The 25,872-nt window shown below is 39.3% G+C and overlaps 1 long non-coding RNA gene across 1 annotated transcript; it reads right to left on the reverse strand.

Moving 5' to 3' along the window:
• Window positions 1-10,254: 10,254 nt before the first annotated feature.
• On the reverse strand, window positions 10,255-25,198 carry LOC119866709. The gene is made up of 3 exons (XR_005381050.1): window positions 24,870-25,198; window positions 19,080-19,122; window positions 10,255-11,266 (listed from the first exon to the last, which is right to left on the reverse strand). It is a non-coding gene; the product is annotated as an uncharacterized LOC119866709 (long non-coding RNA).
• Window positions 25,199-25,872: the final 674 nt, after the last annotated feature.

The following is a 25,872-nucleotide window of genomic DNA, read 5'->3' on the forward strand; positions in this document are numbered from 1 at the left end:
GGGATACCATTCATAGCAACTTTGGCAAATGGAGGTTTTTGGTGAGCTCAGAGTATGTTTCCCTCTTGTCAGAGTTTACTAAAATCACAATGAAAGCAGATGAAACAGACTTTAACTTCATCTGTAAAGGATTGTTTGGACAATTTATGATGATCATCATAGACTCTTTATAGGTCTGGAAGGTCTAAAGTTATAGCCTTAACTCCACCTCCCCCCCCCCCCCCGCAATTTAAATTTTGTAGGTATTTTGTAAGAACTTTTTATTTTGAAATTTTTAACTTCCATTTAAAAAGTACGATTAATTCCCATTACCTTGGGAATTACTTACTCAATGATTGTCAAGTTTGCTGACAGTTACTTCATCTGTCACTTTTTTTCTTCCTTTGCCAAACTATTTAGAAGCAAATCCCAAAGATATAATTTTGTCCCTTTGTATTAAGGATCCACCTCCAAAATATGAACATTTCCTTACATACCACCACAAAGCCATATTCACAAAATGAACAATTTATTGCTAACTTCTAATGCCGATTTTATAACCAAATTTCTTTAGTGTCTCAAAAATGAATAGGTGGTTTGTTCAAATCAGAATCTAAATAAGATCTACAAATGCATTTGGTTGTTAGATTAGACCTCTTAAGTCTCTTAATCTACAGCACTGCTTTTTCTTTTTTCTTCATTTTTTCCCCTTTTAAAATTTATGTTATTGACTTGTTGTAGAAACTGAATTAGTTAATCCTGTAAAAGGTCTAAATATTTCATAATAAAAACTGTTTTTTTAAAAAAAAACAATAAAATATGGGGTTTGAGCCTTTAAACTTCCAGTAAGTCAGACCATCTCTCTGGAATGTTCTTTGAAGTGTCTGGCATACAATACAGTTGATGAACCATAAACACTCATCATACTTGGCATGCATATGCAAGCTGTTAAATAAGAATGCTTGTGCTTAATGTTTTAATTTTATCATTCAGTCTTCTCAGGTTCTTGGCCTGCTTACTCACTGTGATTTGTCTACTGTTATTAAATTAACAGAATCTGAAAATAGCAGTTTCTCAAATGTTTTCAAAAGTAATTAAGATAATGCTTCAGTTTGCTAACCTCAGTCCTTTTCACTTCAGAAATTAGAAAATTAAAAATAGTTGAACTGGAGGTAGCATCAATAAAAGCCAAGTTTGGTTCCACTTCAAGGAAGCACAGAAAAAACGGTGACCAAACAATGCATGTTTCCTTCACCTCAATGTTGGTGTATCTCAGAAGGACGACTTTGATTTCTTTGCTATAATTAGCCTCTGTTGCCAATGGAGCAGAGTCTTATTGCTTGCAGTAAATAGAATTAGATCCCTAGTTCTTTTGGCTTTGTTGTTTCAACAGGTTATAGTACATGATTATTATTGACAATACCATGGTTATATAAAATGTCTGTGTTAGGGAAAACTGGATAAAGGGCATTTAGGCACTCTGTACTATCTTTACAACTCCTCTAAATATAAAATTATTTCATAGTAAGACTTTTTTTTTTTTTTTTAGAGAGGGAGAGAGGGCTAGGGAGGGGCAGAGAGAGAATCCTAAGCAGACTCTATGCCCAGTGTGGAGCCCCAACATGGGGCTTGATTCCATGACTTCAAAATCATGACCTGAGCAGAAATCAAGAGTTGGACACTTAACTGAGCCACCCAGGTGCCCCAAGATATTTTAAAATATTAGTTTCCTCTTTTAAATGATAATCTTAAGGAAGTGTGTGGTTATTCCAGTAATGATGTCATTGCTTTAATTATTTTTGAAGCTCCTTTTTGGGAACTGCCCTCAAAAGCCTAATATCAAAGGTCATAAAATTGGAAGATTGTAAATAGAGATCTGAGGAGTTATCTAGTCCAATCTCCCAACCATTCCAGAGAATCCTGTTATGTACCATAAACTATTTACCATTCCCCTAGTGGTTAATTTTTAGGTTGTGTCTCAAATTGTCCCCTTTACAAAGTGTATTGTACATACATATATCTTTTTTTACACATATATCTTTAGACACATTAGGGATACTTAAGTATTATAGATTGCAAAAAGTGGAATTACTGGGTCAAAGGAAACACATTTAAAATATTGATTAAGCCCTTCCAATCTGCTATCCAAAAAAGCTGTATGGGGATGCCTGGGTGGCTCGACAGTTGAGCGTCTGCCTTTGGCTCAGGGCATGATCCCAGGGTCCGAGATCGAGTTCCGCATTAGGCTCCTTGCAGAGAGCCTGCTCCTCCCTCTGCCTGTGTCTCTGCCTCTCTGTGTCTCTCATGAATAAATAAATAAAATCTTTAAAAAACAAACCTGTATGCTTCTACCAACCGTTATATGGGCATGGGCATATATTATCATAGGATGCTATCAATCGTTTACATTTTTGCTATTCTAATAGGGCCCAGTGGGAGCAGCCTGCCCCTGTAGAGAAGAATATTTTACCAATGACATATTTTAGAATTAGCATGATGATATGTTTTATTATTATTTTGAAAATTCTCTACGGCCAGTGCACCTCCTTATTGCCTATCCTCCTTCCTGCTGATTGCTCACACCACCCACCCCCACTTGGTATACTGCTGCTGGTAAATAAAAAAGCCACCTTGCTTTAATTTGCATTTCTCTGATAGTGAGGTTGAACACATGCTTATTTGTTAATTGGCAACTTGTATGCCTTCTCACTGAACTGCCTATTCACCTCTTTGGTCTGTCTTATTTTTTATTTTCTTTTTCTTATTTTAAAAGAACATTTATATATAATGAATAACAAATCCTTTATAGCCCAGTTTGCAAGTGTTCTCTGTGTGTCACTTATCTTTTAACTGTACAGTCTTTTTTGCTATATGAAAGTTATGTTGGTGTTTGGTGAAGATACAAGTGAATTTTTATTTCTTTTTTTTTTAAGATTTATTTATTTGAGAGAGAGAAAGAGAGAGTGCAAGGGAAGGGACAGAGGGAGAGGAAGAAAGAAAATCCTCAAGTAGACCCCTTGGTGAATGCAGAGTTCCCCAGGAGGCTTGATCCCAGGACTCTGAGATGGTGACTGGAGCGGAAATCAGGAGTCTGGCCACTTAACTGACTGAGCCATCCAGGGGCCCCAAGGGAGTTTTTATTTCACTTAAATTCATTTTAAATTAGAAATACTAGGAACTAGGAATACATTCAAAACCTATCAAACTCCAAGTAGGAAATCTACTGTGCTTATCTGAGCAGGGAATAATGCTCAGTATCAAAGCAAAGCATAGCAAAAGACTCCTGGGTGCCCCTTCTGGACTCCCTCTACTTGCCTCTCCACTCCCATCTCTCACCCCATGCTATTAGTCTCCTGGGGATTCCAAGGAGAAAAAGATGGACATAAGGAAAGGCACAGCTCTTTACAAAAGTGTTTGCTCTTCACGTAATCTGCTTAATCCATCGTGGCTTCCAGGTTTTGTGTCAGGCTAAGGCAGTTCTTTCCTACCCTAAAGTTTGTAAAGATATTTTTCTATATATATTTTTTACAAAGAGTTTTATTGTTTTTTTTTTTTACATTTAGATTTTTAAATCACCCATAATTTAGGGGTAATTAAGCCAATTATCCTTATGCTGTTTATACTGAATTATCTATTCTTGCTTAGACTGATTTGAAATGCTGAGTGGTGCCTGGCTGGCTCAAGTCAGTAAAGCATACTCTTCTTGGTCTCCAGATTCTAAGTTCGACTGATTTGAAATGCTGAGTGGTGCCTGGCTTGCTCAAGTCAGTAAAGCATACTCTTCTTGGTCTCCAGGTTCTAAGTTCAAGCCCCATGTTGCATATAGAGATTACTTTAAAATAAAATATTGGGGAACCTGGGTGGCTTAGGCAGTTAAGCATCTGACTTTGGCTCAGGTCTCAGGGTCCTGGGATCAAGCCCTGTGGTGGGTTCAGTGGGAAGTTGGATTGTCCCTCTGTCCCTCCCCCACTTTGTGCTCTGTCTCTCAAATAAATAAATTAAATCTTAAAAAATAAAATAAAATATTAAAGGGGCTCAGGTTATGATCTCAAGGTCTTGAGATCTCAAGATGGAGCCTTGCCTCAGGGGTCCATGTTCAGCAGGGAGTCTGCTTGAGTTTCTCTCTCTCTCCCTCTGCCCCTTCCCCTGCCTGCTCATGTGCACACACACTCTCTCTCAAATAAATAATTAAATCTTTTAAAATACATAAAGTTTTTTTAAAAAAAGAAAATGTCACCTTGAGCAGGTGTGGAATCTTTTAAGTATGAACCTGGGTTATTTTCTGCACTCTTTTCCATTCTATTGATCTAGTCATCTTTTTCTGATCAGTACCATACTACTCTATTTACTATATAGTTTTACAGTTCTTTCAGTATCTGGTAAGCCAAGTCTTATTTTGTTACATTTGTTTTTCAAAAACTTCTTGGCTATTTTTGAACATTTACTCTTCCAGATAAACTAGAGAATCAACTTTTAAATTAAACAAAAATTCTAGGGTGCCTGGGTGGCTCAGATGGTTAAGTGACTTTTGCTCAGGTCATGATCCCTGGGTCATGGGACAGAGCCCCATATTGGGCTCCCTGCTCTGTGGGGAGTCTGCTTCTCCCTCTTCCTTTGCCTCTTCCCCCCTGCTCATGCTATCTCTATCACTGTCTGTATCTCTCTGACTCCAATAAATAAATAAAATTTAAAAAAAAATAAAATAAAAATAAATTTTAAAACTTCCATTGAGATTTTGATAAAAATTTACTTAATTTACAGAGCAGTATGGGGAGAATTGCCTTTAAAAAAATATTGAGGCAGGGGACACCTGGGTGGCTCAGTGGTTGAGCATCTGCCTTTGACTCAGGGAGTGATCCTGGACTCCTAGGATCGAGTCCCACATCGGGCTCCCTGTGAGGAGACTGCTTTTCTCTCTGCTTATGTTTCTGCCTCTCTGTGTGTGTCTCTCATGAATAAATAAATAAAATCTTTTAAAAAAATATTGAGGCTTCTTATCCATATATGACTCTCCATTTACAAAAACTGTATATGTCCTTCAGTAAAACATAATCTTTAATGGGTTTTGAACATTCTTTATTAATTTTATTTCTAGGTGTTTTATAGTTGTAATTATTATGAATGTGTCATTTTCCCATTATAGTTTTGAACTAGTTCTTCCTGATACATAGTAAAATTATGATTTTTGTGTATTCCTTTTGTACTTAATACCTTGCATTACTATACTTTGTTTACTTAACTCCCCCCATTTCTGGGCATTAGGTTGTTCCCAAGTTCTGATGCTCATAAGTAGCATAACACCTCTCATCAGGTAATTTTCTCCCTTTAAATATCTTCCCACAGGGGCAGCCTGGGTGGCTCAGCGACTTGGCACTGCCTTCAGCCCAGAACCTGATCCTGGGGACCCGGGATTGAGTCCCACGTCGGGCTCCCTGCATGGAGCCTGCTTCTCCCTCCGCCTGTGTCTCTGCCTCTCTCTCTCTCTGTCTATGATAAATAAATAAATAAATCTTTTTTAAAAAGGTATTAAAATAGGGATCCCTGGGTGGCGCAGCGGTTTGGTGCCTGCCTTTGGCCCAGGGCGCGATCCTGGAGACCCGGGATCGAATCCCACATCGGGCTCCCGGTGCATGGAGCCTGCTTCTCCCTCTGCCTGTGTCTCTGCCTCTCTCTCTCTCTCTCTCTCTCTGTGACTATCATAAATAAATAAAAATTTAAAAAAAAAAAAATTAAAAAAAAAAAAAAAAAAAAGGTATTAAAATAAATAAATAAATAAATAAACAAACAAACAAATTTCTTCCCACAAATGGGAAAAACAAATTTAAAGGGTGTATGGAACTTTATGGTTCTTATTGCAATCTGCCCGTAATAACATCAGCAAAATCAAGTAGCAATGATGAAGATAATGACAACAAGGATAATCAGACCAGTTGGTGAAAGCAAGTGTTATACTCTAGGCTTTCCATGTCTTTTTTCATTTAATACCCACAATGAATCTGTAATATGCTATTGCTGTCTCACATGGACAGATAAGGAAACCGAGGCATAGAGAGAAGTTAACATCTGCATTCATAGCTGGTAGAAGGAGAAGTCAGTAGTCAGTCAGAAGAAGGTCAATACCTTCTTCCTATGTCTTCTCCAAAACCCATTCTTTTTATCTTCCGTTTACATTTGATACCTTAAAAGGCATGTAATAAGACCTGAAAGTTGTTTTACTTTGCATTTCTTAATCAACAAGTAGATTATTAGGTAACACATTTGTTAAATCTCTTTTCCATCTCCTTTGCTCACTTATCTAATAGACTGGTGATGTTAATTATATATTTGTAACAACTCTCTACAAAATGAATAGAAAGTTTTAAAAGATTATATTTTTCCCACACCTTTATAAATATTCTTGGGTTTTATTGCCCATCGATTCTTCCTTTCCTCTATTCTACTTTATGTCTTCTGTAAATTCTTCTTATCTGAAAATTCCACTACCAGCATGAAGAATATTATTAGTAGATGAAACACTCATATCTCATTTATACAGTAGTATTAGTAGTTAATAATATTAGCAGCTTTCAAAAACTGAGTGCTTACCAAGTGATAAGGATGCTGTATATATAATCTCATTTAATCATTGCTATAATCCAAGAGATATTATCTTTGTTTTATAGATGATGAAATAGGCTCAGATTTATCAACTTGGCCAAGGGCACACCACTAACAAAACAAAGTCCTGTCTATTACAAAGCCCATGTTCCTAACAATAGTACTCCTGGCCCTCCATTATGTAGAGAATAAAATGGATTCTCTTTGCAAATCATCATCATCATCTCTCTTTTAAAGATTTTATTTATTTATTCGTGAGAGACACAGAGAGGCAGAAAGAGAAGCAGACTCCCTGTGAGGAGCCTGATGCGGGACTCGATCTCAGGACCCTGGGATCATGAGCTGAGCCAAAGGCAGATACTCGACCACTGAGCCACCCAAGTACCCCATCATCATCATCTATTTATCATGTTAAGAAATCTTCCATACTGGGACACCTGGGTGGCTCAGCAGTTGAGCATCTACCTTTGGCTCAGGACATGATCCCAGAGTTCTCAGATCAAGTCCCACGTCAGGCTCCTGCATGGAGCCTGCTTCTCCCTTTGCCTATATCTCTGCCACACACACCCCTCTATCTCTCATGAATAAATAAATAATCTTTTAAAAGAAAAAGAAGAAAAAATCTTCCGTGCCAATTTATTTCTTTTTAAAATTTTGAATGAATGGATTTTTTAAAAAGGATTTATTTATTTATTTATTTATTTATTTACTTATTTATTTGACAGAGAGAGATAGAGCACAAGCAGGGAAAAGGCAGAGGGAGAGGGAAAAGCTGGCTCCCTGCTGAGCAGGTAGCCTGACACAGGACTCAATCCCAGGACCCTGGGATCATGACCTGAGCTGAAGGCAGACGCTTAACTGACTGACTGACTGAGCCACCCAGGCACCCCAAATAAATGGGGTTTTTAGTTGAGATATAATTCACATATAACATTATATTAGTTTCATGTTTACAACATAATTCAATATTTATAAATATTGTGAAATGATCACCAGAATAAGTCTAGTTGACATCCATCACCACACGTAGTTACAAATGTTTCATACCAATTTCTTACAAACTTTGAATAAGAGATTTTTAATTTCATCAAATATTTCCTTGGCATTTATAAAGAACCTTGCCATTTCCCTTGCCCTTCTTAGCTCCTAGCTCTTGGGGTCTCCCGGCATTGCCACTCTGGTCTCCAGGGGGCACTGTTCCCCCTTTAATATTGTGGCTCCAGCATTTGACTCCTAATTCCCTTAGGTACAGATAAGACCAGGAAAAATATTTAAACGAAGTTTATAAAGGACTCCAATGAACAGAAGACAAATGAGTACAGAAAGTAATATACAACTGGATAATTTGGTTTACTTTTTTTTTTTTTTTTTTTTTTTTTATTTATTTATGATAGGCACACAGTGAGAGAGAGAGAGGCAGAGACACAGGCAGAGGGAGAAGCAGGCTCCATGCACCGGGAGCCTGATGTGGGATTCGATCCCGGGTCTCCAGGATCGCGCCCTGGGCCAAAGGCAGGCGCCAAACCGCTGCGCCACCCAGGGATCCCGGTTTACTTTTTTTTAATTTATTATTTATTTATTCATGAGACACACAGAGAGAGAGAGAGAGAGAGAGAGAGAGAGAGAGAGAGAGAGAGAGAGGGAGGGAGGCACAGGCAGAGGGAGAAGCAGGCTCCATGCAGGGAGCCTGACATGGGACCACGCCCTGGGCTGAAGGCGGCACCAAACCACCGAGCCACCCTCGGGGCTGCCCCGTTTACTGAATGCAGAATAGGCATTTCAGTAATTTGACACACCCTACTTTGCTTCCCACTGCAGGTGGGAAACAGGAGCCTTTTTTTTTTTTTTTTTTTAACTATGTCCTCAACCAAGCAAAATTCTTCGAAAACAGGCTCTGAGATTGGTAAGGCTAGTTCCAGCTAAGGGCTTCTTTTTTTTTTTTTTTTTAATATTTATTTTTTTTTTTTTTTTAAGGGCTTCTTTCTAAATTCTAGTTTCCAGTTTCAGTATCTGCCTCTCCCAATGTACTGTCTAGTACACTAAGCATGTCAGCCCTCTTCTGAGAAGATGGCATTATCTACCCCTGGTTTGTACCTTTACCCTGTTGTTTGGGAATGGTTATCTGTGGGTCTCTCATACACCATCATCTCTTGGTCATTATGTCAAGAATGCAAGTCCCTGACAGATTATATTACATATCTATTATTGCATAACAGATTACTCCAAAACATAGAGACTTAAAACAACAAACACCTTTTTTTTTCTTTTGCCAGTTCCTGTTGATTAGGAATCTGGGCATAGCTTAGCTAGGTGCCCTTGGCCCAGGATCTCTGATAAGGCTATAGTCAAGGTGTTGGCCAGGGTGCAGTCATCCCCAGTCTTGAATAAGGGACATTCTGCTTCCAAGCTCACTCAACACAGCTGTTGGCAGGCCTCAGGTTCTTACTCACTACTGGCCAAAGACATCCTTTCCTTGCCGTGCAGATCTCTCTAGAAGGCAGCTCATAACATAATACCTGTCTGCCCTCAGAGTGAGTGAGAACATAAGAGGGTGCCCAAGATAGAAGACACAGTCTTTTTATAACCTCATCTCAGAAGCAACATCCTGTCAGTTGTGCTGTATCAAAGTAGTTAGAGATGAGTCCATAAATCTAGCCCACAGTCAACTAGAGGTGATGACACAAAGGAGTGGATACCAGGAGGCAAGAACCCATGGGCTTTGTACCACATCACTCTACTCAAGCCATTTCTCATAATTGTGTTTGCAGCAAGCAATCTTTTTTTTTTTTTTTTAAAGTAATCTTTACATCCAACATGGAAGACAAACTTACAACCCCAAGATCAAGAGCAGCATGCCCAACTCATTGAACCCAGCCAGATACGCCTACAGCCAGCAGTCTTGGGGGATGATGTAACATCTCCCTCTGGGACAACGAAGTTGACTGAGCTTATTGCTTGCCAGAAACTGAACACAAACTCACTGCATGTGCGGTATCTATCTGGGCCCCTTGGTATCACACCTGTGGAACTAGGGGGCAGGAGGAATTGATAGAACAATTCATGCTTTTTATGCTATGCTGTGGGTAAAAAGGTATTTTTTCTCTGACTCCAATGTCTCATGTCTTCTTTCAGTATCTGTAAAACAGTAAAGGCTAATTTGTTGGCTTGGAAGTAGGATAAAATCAAATTGCAGACCTGACAGTTTGACTCAACAGCACAATTCAGAATTGTATACAGGCCTGGGAGACCAGCATTCATACAAGAGATCCATGTGCATATTATTCATTTTATTTGACAAACACTTATGTGTCAGGTAATTATTCTAAGAGTTTATGGATATAATATAATCCATGAGATAGGCACTATTAAAAATCCCTATTTTACAAATGAGGAAGAAGAGGCCCAAAAATGTTGAGGAACGTGGTCCGAATCATACTGCTCATGAGTGTCAGAGCCTCATTATTCAAACAGAAACAAACACAGTCTGGCTTCAGCATTCATCAATCCCATATATCATGCTAATTGTATTCGGGGCTGGGTGGGGCTGGGGGTGGAACAGAAAGAAGATAGGGGAAAAAATGACAAAATAGAGAGTTAATTCCTCAAAACATTTGTTGAAATCATAATTTTAGAGTTATTTATTCCTAACAGTAATATATTGTCTTGTTTCAAAGGATATTCAAAAGATAAACTCTACTAGTCATATTTAGATAAATGCCTTGATTTAGTGTGCTATACTTGACATCTTAGGATTTAATTTAGAACGCTTGTTCTATATTCAGACTATGAAGGTTCAAATGAACTGTCCATACAAAAATCTGAACATGGAGTTTATAACAGCTTTATTCATAAATGCCAAAACTCGGAAGCAACCGAGATGTCCTTCAGTAGGTGAATGGATAAACTGTGGTACATACATACAATAGAAAATTGTTTAATGCTATAAAAAAATGAGCTATTAAGCCATGAAAAGATTGGGGGGGGGGTGGCTAATGCATATTCACTAAGTAAAAGGAGCCAATCTGAAAAGGTTAAATACTGTATGATTCCAAATATATAATAATCTGGAAAAGGCAAATCTATGCAGATAGTAAAAGGATCAGTGGTTGCCAGGAGTTGGGAGGAAGGGACTGATGAACAGGTGGAGCTCAGAGGATTTCAGGGCAGTGGAACTATTCTGCATGATACTATTATAGTGAAAACATGTTACTATACATTTGTCCAAGCCCATAGACTATGTAACAACAAGAATGAACCCTAATGCAAACTACAGACTTTGAATGATAATGATGAGTTAATGTAAGTTCATCCATTACAACGGAAGTACCACTCTGGTAGGGGAGGTTGTGCATGTGTGGCAGCAGGGGTTATCTGAGAACTCTACTTTCTTCTCAGTGTTGCTGTGAACCTAAAACTGCTCTAAAAATAAAGTCTATTTTTAAAAATGCTTTGAAAATGACAGTGTACTTTAAAATGTAAGATATTATTAATAATGGAAGCATGTATAGTAAGTTTTTGTTAATCTCTCTCCATACCTGTCCAAGTCCCCCATGTCCTTGGCCTCATCTTCCTATCACCTCCTCCTTTCCTTAGCTTGGCCTCTCTTCCTCTGGTCCTTGTCCTTCTCTTGAACCTTCCCAACCTAGGTTCAATCCCGCTGTCTGTCTTCTCCTCCATGGCTATACCACGGCTGCAGAAAAACCACAATGGTGAAGATGGTATCTACTGTACAACTTGCATTCTCCTACATCAGCTCATCCCTTAGTGTTTTCTGCCAACTATTTCTGTTTCATCAACCAGAGCTTTCTGCTTAAAATATGTATCACTAAGTTTTAAGTGTAGTTTGCTTTTCTGATATTGTACTATTTTGAATGAATAAAGATTCTCAAAGTCTTAAGCTGTTTCTTCCAACTCTACAGATAATATATGTCAGCTTTTTTGGATATATATAAAATTGGATTCATGTTATTAATTAAGCTGTTTTCTATTAAAACAATTAAAATAATCTGGCTTCTAATGATCATGTATACATGCATGGCAGGTAAACATATCTATGACAATTCATCCAAAAATGTTTATGCATTAGCAAACCCAGGGGGGTTGATGTGTTTAGAGTTATTTTAATTATTGGCGTCTTTAAGAAGATTCTGTGGAAAAGCGGAGTCATATTTCCTTCTCCAATGTGCCTCAATGCCCTGGAATAAGCCTTGCTTGTTCTTAGATTAGGGTTATATCGTCACTCAATGAGCTCAAACAAAATCTAATTCAATCCTTTATACTAACATTTTGAATTTATGACATTTCACATTAAGTGTATATTGCTAACTTTTATTGAAAAATTTTGATCTGGCAACATGGGCCTATATCCTCACATAGCAACAATCAGCTGGTAGGAGCCATCAGCCATTCCTTTAGAGAAGGCACTCATAAAGAGTGATGGTCAGTTACAATTTATCATTTCACTTTCAATTCTTCTGACACCATCTCAGGTGCCTCCCAGGTCCTTTTTTTTTTTTTTTTTTTTTAACTTATTCATGAGAGGTACAGACCTAGGCAAAGGGATAAGCAGGCTCCCTGTGGGGAGCCTGGTGGGGAACTCGATCCCAAGACCCCAGGAACATGACTTGAGCCAAAGGCAGATGCTCAACCACTGAGCCATCCAGGTGCCCCCCTACCAGGTGCTTTAGGCATTTAGTTTGTAAACTCTTCTACACCTGGTCCTTGCTGCCTTTCACCTACCACCACCTGTGGACATGAGAGGCACTGTGGTGCTCTAGAAAGACCATGGGCTTCAAATCAAATGGACTCAGCTTTGCCACTTACCTGCTGTGTGACCTGGGTGGGGTTATTTTTTCTGTCCCTTTGTCTGTGAAAAAGGGAATAATGATGGTGTGGTTATGTGAATTAAAGGCAATAATGGGGGTGCCTCGGTGACTCAGTTGGTTAAGCATCCAACTCTTGATTTCAGGTCAGGTCATGATCTGAGTCATGAGATAAAGCCCTGAGTCGGGCTCTGTGCTCAGTGGGGAATCTGCTAGAGATTCTCTCTCCCTCTCCCTTTGTCTCTCACCTTCGTGTGCTCACTGTCTTTCTCTTTAAAAATAAATAAATAGGGATCCCTGGGTGGCGCAGCGGTTTGGCGCCTGCCTTTGGCCCAGGGCGCGATCCTGGAGACCCGGGATCGAATCCCACATCGGGCTCCTGGTGCATGGAGCCTGCTTCTCCCTCTGCCTATGTCTCTGCCTCTCTCTCTCTCTCTCTCTCTGTGACTATCATAAATAAATAAAAATTTAAAAAAAAAAAAAAAAAAAAAAAAAAAAAAAAATAAATAAATAAATAAATAAATCTATCTTAAAAAAATAAATAAAGGTAATAATATACATAACATGATTTTGATAGAGCCAAGAAGAGGCAGGAATTTTTATTAAAAAAATAAATAAAGGTAATAATATACATAACATGATTTTGATAGAGCCAAGAAGATGCAGGAATTTTTATTAAAAAAATAAATAAAGGTAATAATATACATAACATGATTTTGATAGAGCCAAGAAGAGGCACACTCAGTGAGTGTGGCCTGCCTCTGAGTTCACCTCTCAGGAGATGACAGGGCTATTCTCATAAGTCTCTAGCATGGTCAATTCATAACTAATTTGTGTGATACTCTCAAGTGTCTAGATACAAATAAAAATATAAGAAACTGGGGGTAGCTGGCTGGCTCATTTGGTAGAGCATGTCACTCTTGATCTTGGGGGTCATGAGTTTGAGCCCCATATTGGAGGGGTAGAATTTCATGAAAAAATAAAATTTAAAAAAAGAAAGAAAGAAGAAAGAAGAAAGAAGAAAGAAAGAAAGAAAGAAAGAAAGAAAGAAAGAAAGAAAGAAAGAAAGAAAGAGAAAACATAGGAAGCCAGATAGTACTTAGGTAAAATTTATATTCTATAATTGTCATCTGCCTTCATCAAGGAAACATAATGGGTTAAGCTGTTAGCCAACAGTACTTCTATTGCTTGGAGAATAATCCTATGGCATGGTAAGTCAAACTCTTGGAATCAGTTATATAAAGAAAACAAAAATGAAAAAGTTTGTGATTTGGCCTTTTTCCAAAATTGGGGGGTGGTGGCAATTCTATATATGCCACACTTACTCACACTGTAACTTTTGTAGAGTTCCTGCTATATCTATATATCTAACTTGCTTTTTATGGTGCTGTTGTAACAAATCACCATAACTCAGAGACTTAATGTATTGTCTTTTTTTTTTTTTAAGATTTTATTTATTTATTCATAGAGACACAGCTAGAGAGAGAGAGAGGCAGAGACACAGGCAGAGGGAGAAGCAGGCACCATGCAGGGAGCCCGATGTGGGACTCGATTCCAGGTCCCCAGGATCACACCCTGGGCGGCAGGCGGCGCTAAACCGCTACGCCACCGGGGCTGCCCCAATGTATTGTCTTACAGCTCTCTAGGTCTGAAGTCTGACATCTATGCCATTGAGCTAAAATTAGTGTGTCAGTAGGGCTGCATTTATTTTTTTGGAGGCTCTATGAGTGAATCCATTTTCTTGCCTTTTTCTTTTTTTTTTTCTTGCCTTTTTCTAATGCTAGAGGCCACTCATATTCCATGGCTTGAGGTCCCTTCAAAGCCTTCAAAGCCAGCAAACTTGTATCTCTCCAACCGTCCTTCCATAGTGACATCTTTTTCTCTCTTCTTTTGCCTTCTTCCTCTTCACTTTTTTTTTTAAAGATTTTATTTATTTATTCATGACAGACACAGAGAGAGAGAGAGGCAGAGACACAGGCAGAGGGAGAACCAGGCTCCATGTAGGAAGCCCGACGTGGGACTCGATCCTGGGCCTCCAGGATCACACCCCAGGCCGAAGGCGGCGCTAAACCGCTGGGCCACCAGGGCTGCCCCTTCCTCTTCACTTTTAAAGACCCTGTGATCACCTTGGACCCACTCAGAAAATCCAGGATATTCTTCTTATATTAAGGTCAGCTGATTAGCAACTTTAATTCTATCTGCAATCTTAAGTCTTTTTTAAAATTATTTTTTTTAATTGAGGTATAATTAACATATGCCATTATATTAGTTTCAGGTATACAGCATAATGATTCAATATATGCATATACTGCTAAATGATTGCCATATGTCTAGTTAACACCCATCACCACACATAGGTATGTTTTTCTTGTTATAGAAATTTTAAGATATACTCTCTTAGCAACTTTCAAGTATACAATACAGCACTATTTTTTTTCTTTTTTTCTTTTTTTTTTTACAATACAGCACTATTAGCTATAGTCACCATACTGGACATTATATCCCATGACTTATTTTATAATTAGAAGCTTATACCTTTTGGGGATCCCTGGGTGGCGCAGCGGTTTGGCGCCTGCCTTTGGCCCAGGGCACGATCCTGGAGACCCGGGATCGAATCCCACATCGGGCTCCTGGTGCATGGAGCCTGCTTCTCCCTCTGCCTGTGTCTCTGCACCTCTCTCTCTCTCTGTGACTATCATAAATAAATAAAAAAATTAAAAAAAAAAAAAGAAGCTTATACCTTTTGACCACCTTTACTCATTGTACACCTACCAACTGCTTCTGACAGCCACAAATCTGTTCTCTTAACTGAGTTCATTTTGTTTTGTTTTACATTCCATATATAAGTAAGATCATATAGTCTTTGTCATTTCTTGTCTGACTTAATTCACTTAGCATAATGGCCTCAAAGCCCATCCATATTGTCCACTCAAACTTCTTTGCCATATAATGTAACATATTTACAGGTTCCGGGGACTAGGATGTGGATATCTTTCTGAGGTACATCTTTCTGAGTAAGTAGGTACATTACAATGAATTTATCTTCCTTAATCTTCACAACAACCTTATGAAGTAGGAGCTACTTTTATGAATAAGAAAACTGAGGCTGAAGAGTTAGTAGGAAATGTGCTTGGGTCCAGAGCTGGTAAGCAGCAGTGAAATTCAAACCCAGAGCTATTTTCCCTTAAGCCATGTACTTAATCACTATACCATACTGAAATTTGTTCAAATGCTATTTTTCTATTTTTTTTAATTAAAAAAAATTTAAGATTTTATTTGAGTAGGGGAAGGCCAAAGGGAGAGAATCTTAAGCAGACTCTGCACTAAAAATGGAGCCTGACCCGGGGCCTCATCCTACCACCACAAGATCATGACCTAAGCTGAAATACAGTTAGACATTTAACTGACTGAGCCACCCAGGTGCCCTTCTTTCTATTTTCTATGTAAATGATTATTATAGTGAAAATTGGATTTTTTTTGGGGGGGGGGTGAGTGGGTTAGCCCAAGGAGCCCAAGGAGTATATATGTATCAGTTAAAATTCAAATAAAGATATTGTCTCTATATTTTTCAAAATTGAATTTTATATTATCTCAGACTTTTGCAACTGACTTTTCCTACCATGCTCCAAATTGTTAGTACCACTTGTTTTTAAAAAGTCAAACAGATATAGTTTCCTCCAAAGACTGTGAACTATGATTGCTTATTAGCATAGTTTAAACGTTGTTTATGTGATTCAGCCTCTTGCCTTGAATACCTCACATCACCAATTTTTTTTCTATTTAGGGAAATGTTATGAGATTAATTTCTCATAAAATTTCTCAGAGTTTCTCCTAAACTCTGTTAGGAGTTTAATTTCTATAATCTTAACTTCTAGCAGCTTTCTCTTCTGTTTTTCATGATTGTTCTCTAATGCAAATAACTAGCAATTAAAAGTAATTTATCTCAGTCATGAGTTGAAATTATAAGTAATGAGATAAAATTTTAAAGAGGTGGTTGAGGCCAAATAGCATGCTTGTAAAACTTTCAAACAGTATGGTATCAGGCTTGAAGAAACACAGCAGGCAAAAGTGCTAAGATAGTTAAAAAGACAATTGTACTGAGGGATGCATTCAATAGTGAAAGAATTCCACATGGCATAAGGAAAAAATTAGTGTGTTTTTTTCATTTTCTGTCAAGGATATGAAATTCCCTTGAAAGCACAATGCATTGTTTGTACATTGAACCTTCCGACTGTCTTAACACGGTGCTTCGAAGAGGAAATGTTTGTTGAATCAGTGATATTTATATTTACATATGATTGCATAAAAAGCACCTTGCAGATATCTAGAAGAGAAAATCAGCTATAAATAGTTTATTTAAACTACATAAAAACTAAGTGGGTGTTCGAATGACCAGTTTCAAATTCAAATCCCAGTCCACAGCAAATCATGATCTATGCCAAGGACGAGGAGTGGAGATCGAGGCAGAAGCTGAGAAATAGGTGATTCCATGAACATTAGCTGTGGGAACAGTTCTTTATTATATGCTTCATAAGTGATTTAAACTACTCTGTGGGTGGGGATTTAATTTTTAATTTCTACCTCTCTGAGCCTAGCACAGCACCTGGCATACAGTGGGTACTCAACAAATAGTTACTGAATGAAGAATAAAGAGAACAAAAGGCATTAAATTCTCAGATGACACCAAATCAGCATGGACACACATATAAATTACATATTGTGATCTCCTATACTAATATATTGCACACGTTGTAGAACAGAAACCCCAAATTTTAAAACATGATATAATATACTTTAAATAATTTTCAGACATTTTATTAATAGTATAAAAGCCTTTTTGCTTCCATTTGATGCTTTATTACTTGGAACTTTTGTAAAATCTTGGTTTAATATCTTCTGATACAGTGATTTGAAGATCTGGTTTGAAGATCTGGTTTGAAGTTTAGCTTATTCTGATATTATATTTAATAGCTGTCATAGCTGAAAAAGATACTTCAAAAATATTTAGATTTAAATTGAAGAAATACATTCTTGTTCCTTCTTCAGTCTCATCAACCAGTTCTGCAAAGGTTTTTGTTGAAGTCTTACTAGGAAATTTGCATTTTCTCTGCTATCAATCAGCAATTCTTGCAAACTAATTTAAAGGCATTGCATTTTAATTAGTTTAAGGCCCACTGAAATTATTTGAAAATATTTAAAGAAATTGAAAATTGTGTTTCCAAAATCTTTAAGTATGTATATATGAAAGTTTTTTTAAAATTTTTATTTATTTATTCATGAGAGACACAGAGAGATAGAGAGAGAGGCAGAGACACAGGCAGAGGGAGAAGCAGGCTCCATACAAGGAGCCCAACGTGGGACTCGATCCCGGGTCTCCAGGACCAGGCCCTGGGCTGAAGGCGGTGCTAAACCGCTGAGCCACCCGGGCTGCCCATATATGAAAGTTTTAAAAGGACACACACACACGTTTTCTCACAATGAAATTACACACAGGTAAGAAATATTTCTAAACATCATTTTCAAACATTCCCTCCATAGTATTTCTTTCAAAAACACATGTATACTTAAAGAGAAGGTGGATGGAGTTACTTCCTCATTCAATGGTAAAACTTTCCCTTAAAAGGAAAATACTAGTCACAGAAAAGGTAGGGAAATCTCGATCCTTTGTATTTTTAAGAGGAATTGTGTCATTCATCTTGATATTTATTCTTTTAAGTAGTAATAATAGCTAATGCTTATGTAGTGCTTATTTTGGTGGTAGATTTTTATATATCATCCTCAAAACAGCTTGATGCAGTAGATACCATTATGCTCTCCAATTTACAGATGAGAAAACTAAACCTCAGAGATGTTGAATAATTTGCCCACATCATCCTCAAAACAGCTTGATGCAGTAGATACCATTATGCTCTCCAATTTACAGATGAGAAAACTAAACCTCAGAGATGTTGAATAATTTGCCCAGGATTACTTGGCTGGTGATGGTAGAATTATGGTCAGACCCAAAAGTGTGTATGCAGAAGCAATGCTTTTAACTAAGTATCCTGAATACTTCAGTGGAAGATAAAGAGTTTCTATGATTAATCTCCATCTCAGTACAAAGTATTATATAGATCCTATTGAAAGGATTTGTTTTGGGGCACCTGGGTGGCTCAGTGGTTGAGTGGCTGCCTTTGGCTCAGGTGGTTATCCCGGGGTCCTGGGATTGAATTCCTGCATCAGGCTTCCCGCAGGGCGCCTGCTTCTCCCTCTGCCTGTGTCTCGGCCTCTCTGTGTGTGTCTCTTGAATAAATAAATAAAAGTTTTTAAAAAAGTTTACTTCTTTCTTTTTAGATAAAACAAATAGACTTTGGAGTATTTTCTTCCTGAACTGTATTAGATTGTCTTGAGCACTCTTAGGATGTATGCCCTCCATGTTTTTTGACTTAACAAATACGATGAAATTCAAAATCATCCAGGAGAAGAACAGTTTTGATAAAAATAGGTATAGGGATAATCAAAACAACCTCTCAAATATAATGCAAGAAAACATAAGTAGGCCAAAAGAGTATTTCAAGTTCACATTTTAAAATCTGAAAATGACGAAATGTAATTTTAAATATGAGAATAATTCTAAGTTACAGTATAGGAGTGTGAATTGAAGAGCTGTGAGAGAATGCTCTCACTGTACTAAGGACTTACCTGATCCTTTATAGAGTTCCATGTCTCATACTGGGCATCTCATCTAAAGAAGAATGTGAAGAATTTGGAAAGAATTCATATGAGAGTCATAAAACATTAAAAACAAGAGAGGCGTGAAAAAAAGTTAAAAGAATTGTAGTTGTTTATTCTAGAAAACCTGAAGAATTTAAGGGTCTTCCAGTATATGAAGAGTTATAATCCCTTAAAGTCTATTTAAGTCTTTGACACATCTGGTTGAGCCAGACACAGATGCCTTTGAGAATTAGTTGCAGAAATAACAGCAACACACTTTTTTAAGCCAGAGGCTATTAAGCCTTTGCATTTGAAATAGGCTCAATCATTAATTGTACATAATTAACAGTAAGTAACTGAGTCACCAAATGACTAGTGTTTAAGAAAAGCTATTATTTACTACTGATAAGCAACTAAAATAATTGTTATCTTCAAAGTCCACCTAGTAGGTTTGAGCTCAAAGGCCTAATATGATTCTCTGAGGAATGTAGTAACTGCTGACACAACTTATGTAAGTACGTTATGGTCAACCATTAACAGACGTAGTTTATGTATGTAACAGACTATCCAAACAAAAGTCAGGAAAAAAAAAAAAAAGAAATGAGAAAGAAAAAAGAGTGATTTGTATTTTGTTCTTGATACTCATAATAACTAGATTGGAAGAAAATGAGTTTTCCTTAATCTCCTTAGTAGAGAAGGATAATAGTTTTACTTCAGATAATTAATGTTCTTAGCAAGATTCAAAGTAATTTCTAGAAACTTTTTATCAAAAAGCTGTGCCAGCAATTTAAGAGTTCTGATCTCTTAACACTTCCCCTTGGTTTTTCTCAGGAGTCTAATATAGAAAGTGAAAAAGTCCTGTGATCTAAAAGTCTTTTATATATGACCCTAATGTAGTCTTGCTTTAAAATAGTTTTCTTGGGATCCTTGGGTGGCTCAGTGGTTTAGTGCCTGCCTTCGGCTCAGGGCATGATCCTGGAGACCCGAGTCCCACATCAGGCTCCCTGCATGGAGCCTGCTTCTCCCTCTGCCTGTGTCTCTGCCTCTCTCTCTCTCTGTCTCTCTCTCTCTCTCATGAATAAGTAAATAAAATCTTAAAAAAAAAAAAGTTTTCTTTGTTACAAAACACACTTGGATTTCAAGCACCTCAGTTTTGAGTTTGAACATGGCTAATTTGGCCCAACAAAGATGTTGAGCTTTGGGTCATTCCCACCCCCAACACACAAAATGAGTACACTCTAACCATTTTCTAGATGAAGGAAAACAAGTTAATTTGGCTCTGTGCCAAGGCAGTATAAACCAGTATCAATTTCAGCTCCTATGAATATCTGAGTTTTTCTAACTATACCTTGGGTGGCTTTGTGTTTTACTAAATTGATTTGCTCACAAAATTCAATAAATTGGTCACTTTAATTCTTATATTCTTACCTATATTACAGCAGGCTATTCAGGTTAACTATTTCCTGAGCCAATTCATGGCTTGGACTATCCCTAAACTACCTTCCCAAGAAGGGAAGGTAGTCTTCTTTTTTTGAAGTTGTGGGATGCTACAATTGGTATACCAAAGGATAAACATAGCAGGAAACTATAGCAACAGCTCCTGGTGTCTGACTCACTTAAGGAGATGAGTTTGTAGTAGAATGAACGAAAAGGTGCTATGAAATCAATACAAATAATACAAATTAAAAACATCTTTGCTTTTGTAATCATGTGGTTGGTAACACTGTTCTTACTTCTCTGATCTTCTCGATTTATTTGCTGTAAAACAAGTATTTTCACAAATGCTGGCCTCCACTTCTGTTACCAACTAACTTATAAATAGAAGCCATTCAGGTCCCATAGCTGTTATTTTATCAAATTATCTCCCTATGGAAAGTGAGATTTCTTATATTATTAACACTCCTCAACTCTTCCAAAGTTACAGTGAAAGAAATAAAAATAATAGAGGACTTGAGGGGCAACTAGGTGGCTCAATCAATTAAGTGTCTGCCTTGGGCTCAGGTCATGATCCCAAAGTCCAGGGATCCCAAAGTCCAGTCCTCTATCAAGCCCTCGATGGAGCCCCTGGATGGATTCTTCCAATCAAGCCCGTGATTGAGCCCCCAGATGGAGCCTGCATTAGGCTCTTTGCTCAGCAGGGAACCTGCTTCTCCCTTTCCCCCTGCCTGTCACTCTGCCTACTTGTGCTTTCTCTCTCTGTCAAATAAATAAATAAAATCTTTAAAAAAAAATAATAGAGGACTTCGTTATGATATAAAAAGGGAAAAGTTTTTCCATTGGGAAAAGTAGGTGAAAATCAGGCACTTATCTTATTGGAATATGTTACCTAAAAAAATATGTATTTTGTCAGGTGGTTGTTTTTATTTTTAATGCTTAGACCAACAGTTTACAGTATTGCCAGTCTAATTTTCTAAAGTTCTGAACATAACTATATCTTAGTATTTCTACTATAATTTTTTCTTGTTATTTTTAGGACCTCTACAAAAAAAACAAAACAAATGCCAATACAAAACTCTAAAATTTGACCATTCTTTATACTAGTAGAAAAGGAATATAAAGCACTGGCATTTTTATATTCGTGTTAGAGCTAATAATAATGATGATGACAATAGCAATCAATTGATATTATGTCCCAGACATTCTACCAAGTTCATTTGATCCTCCTAGCAATTTCATGAGATAAGCACTATTACTACTTCTGTTTCACTGAAGAGAGAAAAGTACTATTATCCTATGTTACTGGTGAAACCAATACTCAGAGAGGTAAAATAATTTGGCCAAAGTAGAAAGTTGCAGAGCCAGAATTTGAGTCTGTCCAATTCCAAAGTTTATCCTCATAATCTCTACATTATAGATAAAATAGTTGAACAGAATATTTGTCCCTATCTGCATGAATAGAGTCCTATTTCCAAACAAAATATTGGAACCCATAGTCTAAACAAAAAACTTTGTTTTTAAATTTTATTTATATGAAACCTTTTATAAAAGCATAAATATCAGCTAAACATTTAGCTGAACATTCAACAACTTTTCTTTTACAATTTTATAATAAATTGGAAACATAATGGAACATGGAGATATGATCTATATCTATAGGTTAATATGATTAATCAAAGTGATCAGCCTTAAAGTGTGACTTTAAAATTAATTTTAAGTGAAAAAGCCCTTTAATATAAGTTGGTGAGTATATTTATTTACAACCTCTAGTATTCTGGAAACTCAAGCTAGTAAATGGCAGCTCTCAGATTATAAATGCAAAATACCCAATTTATCAGTTGGATGTGGCTCACCCATCTTCTTGTCTTAAAATTTTGTGGGAGGTGGTGTGTATGCATGTATGTACGTGTGTGTTCTTCATAGCAGGAAGACAGATTTATTCTGGATATTAATGGCTCCCAGATGTTTGTTTCTTAAGAAGAAGGAAGGAAGGAAAGAAGGAATGAGGGAGGGAGGGTGGGAGGGAAGGAAGGAAGGAAATTGAAATGTGATAGCCAAGTATGTATGTATCTCTAACACCAGAATGATGTCACTACGTTGGAGTTTTTTTTTTTTTTTTTTTAAGATTTTATTTATTTATTCTTGAGAGGCACAGAGACATAGAGACAGACATAGGCAGAGGGTGAGGCAGGCTCCATGCGGGGAGCCCGACGTGGGACTCGGATCCTGCATCTCCAGGACCACACCCTGGGCGGAAGGCAGGCGCTAAACCGCTGAGCCACCCAGGCGTCCCCTCATTTGGAGTTATTGACACAAAACTTCCTTTTGTCTGAGAAATTTTTCAGCACTGTCAATATGGTTTTAATTATGAGACTGATCACTTGTTGATTTTGTTACAAGGGAAGAAATTCTGTAGCTTCTCTGTGCCTCATTGTGTGGATCACAGTGAAAACACACAGAGGACCCTTGCAATGCGTTGATTTGTATCTACTGTATTTTACATCCATTTCTGTATGCTACTGAAAAATCATTGTTTACAAAGTCCTGCAGGATTATTATGTTTTGAAGTATAAAAATGTTGGATTCACAATTCATTTTAAGAAGGAGAAGGCCTTACTGCGCTAATGGACATTACAAATGAATATGCTTACCTTTACCTGTGGGTTAAATTTGTGAGTATTATTTTAAAACATAAGGAAATGTCCCCTGAATTTAGAGAAGCCACACATAAATGCTGGCTCTTCTAATTTCCTTGGGAAGTTTATTTGTTCATAGATTTATGGCATAGTCCCTGGAGTCATATAATCTGAAGTATAGATCATTGCCTCAAAATCTAAAACAGGATATATGCATAGTAATCTTTATATAGTTGCTTGAGTGGATCTTCAAGTGGTTTATCTGATACAACTTAAACTCCAGTAGTGTTGCGGAGCAAACGACACCCCCACTCTGCTTCAAAATCCTAGCTACTTTATTCCACGCCCACTGAATCATGCAAATCTTAGTTTTCCACTCACCTTCTTTACCTCTCTTTATCTTATTTGGGGAAAAAAAAAAAAGGAGGCCAGTAAAATGCAACTTCTATATTTAAAGAATCAGAAACTGTCAAGTGTGACCTCAGCTGACTTGGAGATGAATGGGAACGCAAAACAAACAAACAACAAACAAAAAGTAGCTCTGGAAAATGCGTGGAAAGGAAATTTCCCTGTCCCTAGGATCCGCCAGTTTCTGAACTATCAACACAAAAGCCAAAACGTTACTGATGGAAAAAAAAAAAAAAGGCAGAAAACTTCCAATAACGCTAAATGAAGCACAGTCACTGTGCTTTCACACTACCTGATCTGGGTGCTTATTTCGCTACTTCCCTGCGTTTCCGATCTACAGCCCGCGGCAGGCCCACCAGGCCCCCGCCGGGCGCTCCTCACTCGGCGGGGTCGGGCGGTCCTGCCCGCCGCCGACCCGGGTCGGCTCCCCCGGGCGCGCCGGCTCCGCGGCTCCGCGGCTCCCGGGCAGCAATCGCTCGCAGCCGAGCGGCAGGAAACCTCGAGGAGCCCCAGCCTCCAGGCAGGATCCAGCGGCGGCCCCTGAACTTCGCGCACACGGCGAAGCGGCCGCCAGACCGCGCGCGGTGGCCGGGCTCCGCGGGGACGACAGCGAGCGGCTCCGGGCGGCGCGGCCGCGGCGGGCCCGAGCTGCAGCCCCAGCGGGGCGCGGGCGCCCTCCCGGCTCCCGCCCGCCGCCCGGCTCTCCCGGGCCGCCCGGCACACTGCGGGAGGAGCCGCGGGCCGCCGTGACGCGTCAGGGAGGAAACGGCGGCGCCCGGCGGCCCTACGGGGAAGGAGGCAACGCGAGTGCGCTCGGCCCGGCGCCCGTAGCGCCGGGAGGCAGCACCGCCGAGCGGGGTAGGTGCGGGGCCGCCGCGACCGGGGCGGGTGGGCCGGCCGCAGGGGCCGCGCGCGTCCGGGCCGCTGGGGAGCCCCCCGGGCGGGAGAGACGGGGCGGAGCGGGGCGAGCGCCGCCCGGGCCTCGACTGCCGCCTCGCCTCCCAGCAAACGTGACTTTCCCGGGTCTTTTCGCGGCTCCCCTGACCCCTCAGCCCCAAAAGCTCCGAGGAAAGGGAGAAGCAACGCCCCCGCCCAGCCCCCCGACTCTTAGAGTTTGCGGTCTGGGTTTCCTCGAGGTGAATCCAGATTCTGCTTTTTTTGATTCCTAAACGCTCGAGCCGTGTGGGTGGACGGACCGAGTTAACCCGTGCGCGGCTGCGCGGCGTCGCGGGGCGTCCGGAGGGTGGGCGACCCCCCGACCCCCACCCGCTGAGGTGGGAAGAGGCGGGTGCGTCACCTGGAGGATCGGGGACGGGGAGGCCCCGGGAGTGGACGCGCGGCGGTCATTAACCTGCTGTCAGCGGGCCGGACTAGGAGACCAAGGCGTTAGGACCCTCAGGTTCCTCAGGTTCTCCGGGATTTAAACCCTTTCCGTCTCTTGTGAGGTGACTCCGGCTCTCTTGCTTCCCACAGCTTTAGTATTGACACGTACCCTTTAGAGTGGTTTGAGATTTTTAGATTTGTCATCTTTAGTGGTGGTTAGCTGGGAGAATGGAAAAGAGAATTCATCCCCTGAGACTTCAACTCTTTCATCATTTAATTTTGCACAGTGACTTCTGAACTGTGAGTTAGGATTTTGGTCCTGCGCAAAAGACGAGTAGAGTTGAGATGCAGGCACGCTTGAAATGCGGGAAAGCACATGGGGCCCCGTAATTCCCACATCTTTATTGAAAATATTAGACTGTTGTGTGTTTGGATTCTCTCTTTTGTCTCTAGGTTGAGGACTTACCCAGCCAATCTGGGAAGTGACTTATTTATTTAATAAACACTTAAGCGGCTCTTACTACGTGCTTGGGCTCCTTCTTAGTGTTTGTAAATATTAACTCAAGTTGTTAACTCAAAATATTAAATTATAGCGGTTCTAGCAGTGAAGAGGTTGTGTACACTTCAGTTCCCCAAATGTCATTGCAAGAGCTAGAAACATTAGAGGAAGTTTCAGGCATATTTTAGGACTGGGTGTGCCTTCTGGCGCACTTGGCCACCACTCCTGTAAGACAAGCCGCCACCCCTTCACTCCCTGGGGGAAGGGAGTCTGGAGCTACAGGAATGAGATCTCTTCCTTGCAGATCACCAGATCCCCAGCATCGTTTATAAGATAGTCTTTCTCATCCACCCTAGTACCCATCTTAGGTAACTCTGGAGAGACCAGAACTTCCCCTTTTTTCAATGGCCACTACATGGAGCCTAATTTTGCTTTTAAAAGGAGCTTTGTTCCTAATATGTGGGACAGTTGATGAATC

This window comes from Canis lupus, chromosome 29, assembly GCF_011100685.1.
Source record: "Canis lupus familiaris isolate Mischka breed German Shepherd chromosome 29, alternate assembly UU_Cfam_GSD_1.0, whole genome shotgun sequence".
Taxonomy (NCBI): Eukaryota; Metazoa; Chordata; class Mammalia; order Carnivora; family Canidae; genus Canis; species Canis lupus.